Below are 10573 nucleotides of genomic sequence, written 5' to 3' on the forward strand. Positions count from 1 at the left end.
CTTTTCTTGCCTCAAGTAGATTCCCCCTCCAAAGGCTGAAGTGCAATGATTTCAAGATGCACAGGATGGTGCAGCGCATCTTTAAATGCAGCAATGCTCAGAGGGTTTTTTTGGACTGAAAAAAGCATTTGCTCTTGTGCATGTGCTCATGTACCTGGGATGCAAGATTCAGCCTGTGATGCTCATCCCCACTGTTCTGGGGCAGCCTGGGACTGTATGACTGTGGCTCCTTGTTGGCCAGAACACGGACAGGGTGTGCTTTTTTCCCCTCAGCACAACACCAAGCATAAAACCTACTCACAGGCTTTCTGCTGTTCACAGGCAGAGGTGGGGCAGGGGTGTGTGCCCTTCCCCAGTGTTCCTCTCCAGGCTGCTGGCTCCTGCCCATCACCCCCAGCCCCTTGATGCACTCGCCCTTGCCCATCACCCCCAAACCTTGCTGCCTGGGCTGATGGGGGCCAGCAGTACCAGCTCTCCTCAGTCACCATCCTCACAGCCACGTTTGTGGCACAGAAAGAGGCAGGTGGGTAGGCAAGGGTGATGCTCAGCCTGGGGACAGCCCACAGCACGTGGCATGGGGTCGAGGCATTTTCCCTGCACAAAGCCTGTGGCATTGATATGTTTGGATGGCTCCTCTGGGGCTCCCAAAAAGCTGTTCTCAGCACCCAGTGAAAGCCCACAAGGCAAACCCACAGCATGCCAAGTGACCATCTCAGCTTACCTGGCAGCCCAGGATGCTCATGTAGGATGTGTTCGGGTGCGAGCTCCAGTGGCAAAGGGAGGTTTGTGTTGGTGTATCAGAGCGCAGGCTTGGCCTTTGGGGTGCGGGTGATTTCAGCGTCACACCGGAGAGTTGCTCAGGATGTTGTGAAGGGCCAAGTGTCCACGTAGCCAAAGGCATGGCTGGGGCTGGGAGGGGGAGGCACTGGTGTTGGAGCCTCGGCTGAGCCCTGACCATCTCCCTTGATTGACCCCCTAGCTCTCCAGACCCTGATCCCCATGGGAGGAACACCTTCACTGCCTGACCAGAACACCGCAGCGGACATGGTGCCAGTGGCTTGGGCTCCCCCGAAGACTCTGCCAGCTTCCCATGAGCTTCTCCCTCTCCTCCATGGCACCCTTAGGGCCAGCTGCCCAAAGCCCCCTGCCCATGGCTGCACAGACCCTGCTCCCTTGGCTGTGGTATGGGGCAATGGCAGGACCGGGGGGCTTGAGCAGCAGCTCACAGGACAGCAGCTCGCAGCCAGTGTGCAGCAGTACCTGCTTCTGCAAGCAAGCATTTCCCCATTGCCCCTCTCTGCACTTCTTTATCATCCCTCACTCCCCTGCTGCTTTGCAATGTATTTCGTGGCTTATTTGTGTAATTGCAATAAAGCATCATTGCTTGAGATACCCTCCATGATTAGCGGGAGGAGGTTGGGGCGAGAGCAAAAAGGGGGTCGATTCCCAGTGGGTGCACACACTGCTCAGCCAGAACAGCTGTGGCTTGGACAGTGGGACACCCACAGGGAGGGTGGTGGGATGCTGTGGGGTGGCCCAGCAGTGCAGAAGCCTCTGTCCCTCTGGAAGGGTTAACAGGGAAACTCAGCCCACGCAGCCAGCGAAGCAAACCATGACCAGCTGGAAAAAGAGCCTCAGAGCCCTGGCTCCCTTCAGCATCAGGAAATGATCCTGTGCAGGAGCAGGGCTGCCAGGAGGGGAGGGGAAGCAGGACAGGGGGAGCACTGCAAAGAAAATCCAGAGCTTTCCCTGAAGGTGGTGATGGCTGGGATTCATTATCCATCGGGAGATGTGTTTATAGCAAGCATGAGTCATTGCCAGCTCCCGGATGGGAGCAGTCCATGGCGGGGGCTGCCAGCAATTCAGATGGGGTACAGGCTGTCCATCTAGCCCCACACAATGGCAGTTCTTAAGCTAGCCTCCCCAGGCCACCACACACCAGCCCCAGACCTTGGAGCAGACCCAGCGCTATTTTGGGCCGCATCAGGGCATGTGTTTTCTCTAGGATGCTTCATCTCTTACTTGAGAAGCGATACCAGAGCACTGCCCCTCCCTGCCATGTGACCAGCCCTGGCGGTGCCCCTCCATGCCCATGCCCATGCCCATGCCCATGCCCTTGGGTAAAACCAGCCCTGAGCAGGGGGTATCAATCTGTGATGATCAGAAATGGAGCTGCCAGCTCAGCCCCCTCCTCTGCCTAGCGCTCCGATGCAGCTGGGGAGTCTCCATCCCCAGCTGGTCCAGCCCTGGGGCTGAAACACAGCCAGGCAGCCAGGAGAAGCCACCACTGCCTGCCCATACCTCTGCCCTGTGGGGAAATGAAGGCAAAAATGCCCATTTTGACCTTTTGGTGTTGTATTTTCCACTCTGCACATCACCCCTGCAAAGAGGCTATGGGCAGGCAGGCCCAAAACCTCTGGGTTTTGGCAGCTGGACGAGCCCAAGCATTGCTGCTGGAGCCTGCTTTTCACCCCTGCTAATCCTGCTCTCCAGGGAGTACCAGCCACAAATCTGTACGGGCACTGGTGCTTGCCCCAAGTGGCTCCAAGTGGGAAGTCATCCTCCCCTTGCCTGTGCCATCCCTGGCACCCCCTTTGCTGGGAGCCCAGCCCCATGGCCAATCGCACCGGCCCTATATAGAGGTGTCAGCCTGTAGCACCATCTGAGAAGGTCTTGGTCAGCTCATAGTCAGCATTATGGGCCCACAGGCAAAAAAGGTGCTCATTCCCACCCCATCTCAGCATCTGTACCCCAGAGCATCCCCGGGAGGAAAAGCCATCCTTGCTGGCTTGCAGAAAGCCAGGGAGCTTCTGTGGTAAAAAGTCAGCTGATGCCATCTTTAAAAGCACACTGTTATCTTGCCTGAGATGGGAATTTGCCTAGAAAGAAATAATTTTGCTCCTGCTCTCCTTCACAAATCTCTTTTTTTTTTGGATGAGGTGACACAGCAAAGGCAACTCTTGCCAGGGACTGCTTGCACACTGCTACCCATGATAGCTCCCGTGGTGTGTCAGTGCCCAGGGTGCCAGCAGCCAGCCCAGCTCGGTGCCTGGTTCAGGCAAGCCACAAAGCCACCCACAAGGTACAGCTCCAGGTGTGGCACCCACTTTTCTCTAAAAAACAGGTTTTCTGGGTTTCTCCTGCCCCAGCAGCTGGTTATATGCTTTGGCTTAGAGAAAAACCTCTGTCCCCACTCCTGTCCCATTCCTCGGAGCAGCAGCAGTGTAGAGCCCCTCCCAAAGTGGGGTGTCACCAACTGAAGACCAGTGCTCTGGGAAACATGGGCCAGCCTGGCTCAGGACTCCTTTCCAACCTCCCCCCAAGCCACAGGCCATCCATGAGCACCTTGCATGGCCACGCACCCTTGCACAATGCTGGGAGACACTGCCAGAGACAGAGACAGCCCAGGGTGGGAACAGCCCCAGGGAAAGAGCCGGTAGAGCTGTGAGTGCAAACACCTGAGGCTCAGCCCCCAGATACTGCTGCCTGCCCACCCACAGGGCTTGAATCCCTGCCCAGGCTGGAGAGGTGGGATGTGGAGGGATGTTAACCACCCACATCATCCTTCACCTGCATGCACTGGCTTTTCCTCTGCAGGATGCATCAGCTGAAACGCAAAGCATCTGTGCCCCTGTGAAGGCATTAAGGGATGCAGATGCCCCACACCCCTCTCCATTGCCTCTAGTGCTCTGCTGCAGGGCAGCTGGCTGCAGATCTCACTGGCTTCCTCCTGAGAGGGTGAGTGTTTGGAGATTTGAAACAGCCTGTTTACCTTTGGCTGTTCCTCTAAAAAAATAAAGCAGTGAAGGAGAGATGCTTATCTTTAAAATCTGCTGGGATTTCCCTTGCTGCAGCTTGTGGCTGGGGGCCTCTGGTCTGTTGTCTCCTCTGTAACCCCTGCTTCTGCTCCAGGATGGGGCAGCTCAGCATTTCCTTGTGTGCCCTGTGCTCCAGCCCTGTGGCCTGCTTGGTGGCCTGATACCTTTTAAAAGGTGGCTGCTCCTGTCCCTTTGCAGGGGGATTGTGCTGGACACCTCTGTGGTGGCATGCCTGTCCACAGGACTGAGGCCTGTCCCCCAATCAAGGAGCACTTCTACTCCTCCTCAGTGGTGCTCCTGAGGGACAGCTGTCCTCCCTGCTTCTCCAGCTCAGCATTGTTGCTGCTGTTTCAGCCATGGCTAAGCATGGAGCCAGGGAAATAGGTTTGAGGACAGCAAAATGGCTGGATAGTTTACATTTGCTCTTCATTGTCTGAAAAAGATCCAAAGAGCATGCTTGGCACTGCTCGGAGTGGGCTGGGAAGGTGTCCTTGCCAGGAAGGGTAGCTGACTTGTTTTATGCTTCTAGGAAAAGGCTGCAGGCTGGATCTGGCTCTGGTGTAAAGAGAGCTCAGCTGCAAGTCTTGCTGTATCCTAGGACTGCTCTTGAAGGGCACAGCCACCCCAGAAGCTGTGATGGTTACTGGAGTGACAAAAATAACAAGTATAAACAGTGCATACTGAAAAAACTGGGAGCAGAAAGTCTGGTTGTGGGCTAACAGGGTCCTTGAGGAATTTGCCAGACACATGCAAACTCCTGGGTAGGGGTGGATCATCCCCCTGGGAAAGAACGGAAAGGGGGATGCAAGATAGACCTCTGTGCTTCCGAGGGCTTTGGGGCTTGCTGCCAACACTGAGGGGAAAATGAAAGCATGTTTAGGGGAGTGGAGGGCACTCAAGTGCAGGCAGAAATGAAATGAAAAGCAATTAGGGGTGGTCTTTTGGCTCTGTGGGAGAAGATATGAACTGTGCTGTAGTACCACTGCAGCTTGAAAGACAAGACAAGCTGGTGGAAAATGGCGAGGGATGAAAGGAGAAGCATGGCACCACGTGGGCTGTGTGGCTTCAAGAGAGGATGGGGAGTCCTGCCAGCCTCATGCCACCGCTTCCACCCAGGACTTGCTGGGACCAGTCCTGGGTGCTGTTGTACACCAACAAGCTGCCGAGCACCCGCATGTATGCGGACAGAGGGGCTTAGAAGTGGTGCTGTAATCCATTGCAGGTGAAAACCAGGTTTTCTACCCAGGTAGCGTGTTCCTTTGCAGTTTGGTGATGCAGGCTGCCAGGCTTCTGCAAATCACAGGGCAGGGGAGCCCTGTGCCACACCCCGGTATGGGGCTGGGTGGGAGCCAGTGCTTCCAGTCCACCCAGCTGGAGCCAGGGCTGTGTCTGGCAGCTGCTTGGCTGTTCCTCGAGCACCCAGTGCCTCCCTTCCCCAGGAAGATGTGCCCTGCCCAGGCTGATGAGCACGCTCCGCTCCCTGGGAATCACCCAAGCGACGCATTTTATTGCCGAGAAATGGAAAATATTCTCCGCCTGACTGCTGGAGGGGTTAGTGCATGTTTTTCCACCCAGTTTTCATGCTGTGCCGGCAGGACGTGCTCCACAAGAGGCTGTGGGGGAGAGGTGGGTGCTCTGTCCCCTGTCCCAGCAGCAGTGTCTCCAGGGCTGGGGGTGGCATGTCTTTGGGTGCTGCTGACACCATGTGGGCTGGCTGGGGCAAGCATGGCTGCCTGCCAAGGGCTCAGCTGGGAGCTAGCAAGCAATGATTCTCAGCTACCAACACCTCCCATCATTTCTTCTCTAGCTTTGTCAGAAAACCAGCCTGCCCGTGCCCACCACACCCCCCACCCCCCTGCCCCTTTGGTTTTGTTTTCTCCAAGAACAGGAGAATAGTGCAGGTGTTGCTGATCTTCCTGTTTTGGGCCAGTTTTACCCCCAAGCCATGATGCTCCCAACCCTGAAAAGCCTGTGGTTTGGGCTGTTTCTATTTTCTGAGTGTAAAGTGTACATTTTCCCTGGAGAAAAGGGAAAAAAAGAGCCCTGAAAGTGAGTTTTGCTTTGCTCCCTTCAAGCCTCCATGGTGGGGCAGGCAAAGAGGGTGCAACTCTGTCACCAAAAGAGTGCAGGGAGGCTCTTCCCGGTATCCTGTATGTGTGATGTCCTGGCATTCTGCAGCATCCCTGCGAGGAGAGGATCCCTGTGAGTGCTGGAGGGACCAGGAAAAGGAGCCCAAAAGTGTTATCTCCTCTCTTCCAGCTCCCACACTACATCCACAACCTCCCCTCTCACTTGACCCTCTCATCTTTCTTAAGAAGCCGAGCCAAGCTTTCCCACAGACCCAGACAGCTATTAGAGAAATATTATTAACAGATGGTTTGTTTTTTCCATAGGACCAGAGGCCAGTGTGAGGTAACAGGGAAAATATTAACCCATCCTACACCAGCCTGGGTGTGGAGTTGTGGCTTTGGTGGTAGAGCTGTGCTGTGTCCTGGCTGTGCCGGCACACAAGGGGTCTGCAGAGTGGGGTAGCAGGGGAAGCACTTGCACCCCATGTGTGCTGGACCAGTGGGGTGGCTGGAAACCCTGCCTTGGACCGGCAGTGGCCCCATGGGGTGGCTTGGGAAGGCTTTGATGGGGAAGAACATGTCCCCAAAACAGGGAGGGAAGGGTCCCCCCAGGCCAGTTAGAACTGGTAGGAGCAAAACCCAGCTGGCAAACTTCATGATGGGGAAGTTCGTGCTGGGTCAGATGAGCCAGCTCCACATCCTGCCTGTCCTGCCTCTTGCAGGGTCGATATAAGAACTAGGTAAAGAAAAGATGCCACTTTGAGAAGGGATGTCAAGGGATTTGGAAGATGCTGCATGGCATGGGTTGGCTCTTCCACTGGGTCTTTTTGTAGGTGGGTGGATGAGTACAAGACCCTCCTTTGGTACTGCTGAGTCTGCTTTATGCTCAAGGTAGGATGCTTGCAAGACACCACCTGCCTGTGCTGGGAGAGCTGCTGTGCTGGGAGAGATGATGCTTTCCAGCTCAGAGGGGTTTCTCTGCTGCCTCCTCCTGCAGAGATCCGCTGTGGGAAGCTAAATTATCATGTGCAGAAATACCACAAACCACGCTCTTTCCAGTGGTGTTTGTGGTTGGCACAGCGCTTGGCTCAGACCACGGCTGTTCCGGTTGTGCAGGTCTGAGCATGGAGATGGGGTGGCCAGTGGGGATGCAGCTGAGCCATGGGCAAGCTGAGCCATGCACCTTGGGGGACTGGGGTCCTACAGCCAGCCCAGGAAGGTACAGCCCATGGCAACCAGAGCACAGAAACCTCTCCTAGCAAACATCTTCACCATCCCAAACATTTAGCAAGCCTTGGGTGCTCAGGTCCCCAGGAGTGGGGGGAGGTGATGCAGCCAGCTGGCAGGATGCTGGTGTGCTTCATGTGGTTGCAGCCAGGGAAATTTCAGTGCTCATTAATTGTGGCATCTCCCAGGGCCGTGTGAGAGGACAAAGTAGCCCCAGCTACAGAAGACAGAGCTGGAAACCTGGCACTTGGTCCTTCCCTGCTTTCCAAAGCACCCTTTGGCTATGAGTGTGCTGGTGGGTTCAATCCTGGCTTTTCCCCAGGGGAATTCATTTCAGCTCATTTCCACATTTCCTATGGAGGGAGCATTTTCCATTTCTAAGCGGACTTGATTACAGGGAAGGAAAGGTTGCATGAAAGAGTTAATAGCAGAAAAATGGAGCAAACTTGTTCTTTCCTCAATCTCTGGGAGGAGAAAAAGCAAAAATTCTGTCCCAAGTGCATTTTTTTTTCCCTGCACCTCAGTTTGGTCTGGAATTGGACTAAAAGTTTATTGCTTGCTGTGCAACAAAATGCTGTGGGCTGGCACTCGGGATGGGGAGTGCTTGTCCCCCAGGGCATGTAGGCACCGTAGAGGGGCTCCCCTTGCCCATCTGCATGGCACTCTGGAGGGATGCCAGCCCCACACAGGTAGATGGAGGGGGTCCCCCACTCCTGGAGGACCTGGTGTGGCAGAGCCATAGGGCTCAGCTTCCCTGGCTTTGTCTGAAGAAGGGAAAGGGGACATCCTTCACAGGCATGTGTCCTTAGATTTCAGGACACGATGGCATGCTGCTAGGCCCAATGATTGCAACACCCCTTGGGTCAGTCTGCAAACTGCTGCCCAGCTATCAGCTGGATTTCTGCAAAACTAGCCCACACTTTTCCAATGAAATGGTTGTTCAATGCCCCGGGGAAGGAGCTGGCTGCTGGTGCTGGCTTAGCACCGCAGACCTGGAAACAGCAATGCTTTAAAATGCTTTTGAAGCCAGACACGGATCCAAGCCCATGGTCTGGTCAGAGAGCAGAGAGGATGTGCCCAGAACGTTGTGCCTGATAACAGTCCCTGGGGCTGGCAGCTGGACAGGGAGCGGGGTCCCCTGTGGGGTGGGGGGAGCCCTGTTTTGCTGGTTTTCTCTGCCAGGGTGCACGGGGTCTGACAGGCTGCAGCTGTACGGTGCCATATATGGTCAGCAGGCGCCTTGCACAAGCCATACCATTATCATTAAGTCTTTGCTGGCGCAGCCAACTGGCCTCCAGCTTGCAAGGCTCTGTGGAGGGGCTGTGCTGTTCCCGGGATGGATACGCTTTTCCCTTCCTGTAAGGAGTGGGGGGGTGGGGTTGGCTCTTCTGCTTCTCAGGGTAATTTCCTGGGAGGGAAGGAGAGAGAGGATAAAGCAAAGAGGAAATGTCTCTGGTGTGCAGATTCACAGGATGCCTCTGCTGAGCCAATGCATGAAGGCAGGTCCCTTTCCAGCACTGCCCTTCCTGGGAGCCTCTGGCTGGTTTTCAAAATCCCAGGTGAGCTCCCTTGCAGGAACCCTGAGGAGGCGTGCTGGAGAGCCAAATCAGGTCCAATGGACATGCTTGCTCTCTTGGAGAGCATCTTCAGTAGGCCTGAGATGCCTTGCAAATTTGTCTTTCGGTGTCCTTATCTCCTGGTGCCACAAGCACAGCTCTGCAAAGCCCACCCACCTCTGTGCCTGGGTGGTTATTTACACCAGCCAGGTTCATGCTGGTACTAAAGCTTTTCAGCTGGGGAAAAATGTTTTCTTCAGTACAGCAAACACCTGGCTCTTTTGGGGCTGGGGTGTCTCTTCCCTCCCCCAACACACGCACAGTTTTGTTTCACATTTTGGTGTCACTCCCCGGTGCTGCCCAGCCTCCCTACAAGGAGGAGGCCTTCTGGTCTGGCTGCCCCTCAGCCAAAGCACATGACACCTTGAGGCTATCCAAAGGCCTGAAGGAGCTGTGGGGACAGGGTTCAGGGGTGCCCAGCAGCAGTCCTGCCCCTCCTTGAGACCACCAGTTTCTCCTCTTTCCTTTGTTTTACCATCAGCTTCCACAGATGCACCTAAATTTGTCTTGGCTTGAAAAACGCCTGTTGTGCTGTTGGGTTTATGAGGTTTCAGTTCTGCACAGTCTGTGGTTTTTTTCCACTGACTTTGGATGTTGTTTATCCAAAGAGTCATCGTTTGATGCATCTGCGCAATAGTGTGGACAGGCTTCTCCACTGATGTATTTTGTAATCAGTGGAGCTACAGCTTTTTTTTTTGGTTGTCTCAACTTGAGACGACTTCCTACAGTCAAGCCTATGATGTTTTCTCCTGACCATTCGTACAAAGATGCTGTCAAAGTAGTTGTGTGTGAAAGGCAGAGTGATAGAGGTGGCAGCCAGCCCTGCGTGGCCCCATGAAGCAGCGTGGCAGTCTCCTGCTGCCTTTGTGCAACCAACTTGTGTGTGAACTGCTGTCAACTCTTTGCCCCTTGGAGCCGTCCTGGTCCTATGTGCTTCCACAGGATGCTCTGCCTGGCCCAAATCAAGCCCCTCTCTGGGTTTCATTTCAGCTTTCAAAGGCAAGGTGCCACTTTGGCCTGGACAACCAATCAATTTGCTGTTTAATGACAGCCTTTGGTCTCCTCCTGTACTTGTGGGAGCAGGTTGCAGCTGTGGCTGTAGCAGGATCAGCCTCCAGGCATTTCACCTCTCTCCCTGATAGCAATTAATGCTCCCAGTGTGATGAGGAGTTTGGCAGTACCCGCTTCTGGGTCCGAGTTCAGCAGTATGGCACTCATCTCCAGTGCTGGCCATGGAGAGTGAGTAGTTGGTGTACAACACCTTGGGGGGCCTTGCTGTTGGGGATCCAGCTCCCCACTGCTGCAGGTCCTGAAGCTCTCCTGCCATCCTACAGGATAGGAAGATGCTCATCTCCAGGCACGCCTAAGGGCTTTGGCTCCTGCTTCTACCTCCTGGGCTTGACGGCTTTGACCCCATCCCTGTTCCCTGCCCTGAGCATGGCCTGGGGTGGGGTTGTTCCAAGTCTGTGGGGGTTCCTGTGGGGTTTTTCTCAGCTTGCCCCTCAGGTTGAGTAGAAAGCCCTGAAAGTCAGGGAGGAAGATGCTTCTCCAAAAATATGGTGCCCCCATCCCTGGGTGGCCATGGGACAGCTCGAGCTCTGCCCTGTCATGGGGACTCCCCTGGTAAGCAGGAAAACACAGGCCAGCTCTCATGCAGGTGGGGATGTGATGGGAATGCCTGTCCCCCTGCCCCAACTTTCTTGGCTCAGGAGACAGGAAGGAGCAGTCTGGCAGGTGCCCTGAGCCCCCCTGCCCCACAGAGCAGGCTGACCCCCAAGGGGGATGCTGATGTTAAGGCACTGACTGTGCCAGGGCTCCCTGAATGAGGCTTGTGGAGATCCCA

This window comes from Pelecanus crispus, chromosome 5, assembly GCF_030463565.1.
Source record: "Pelecanus crispus isolate bPelCri1 chromosome 5, bPelCri1.pri, whole genome shotgun sequence".
Lineage (NCBI taxonomy): Eukaryota > Metazoa > Chordata > Aves > Pelecaniformes > Pelecanidae > Pelecanus > Pelecanus crispus.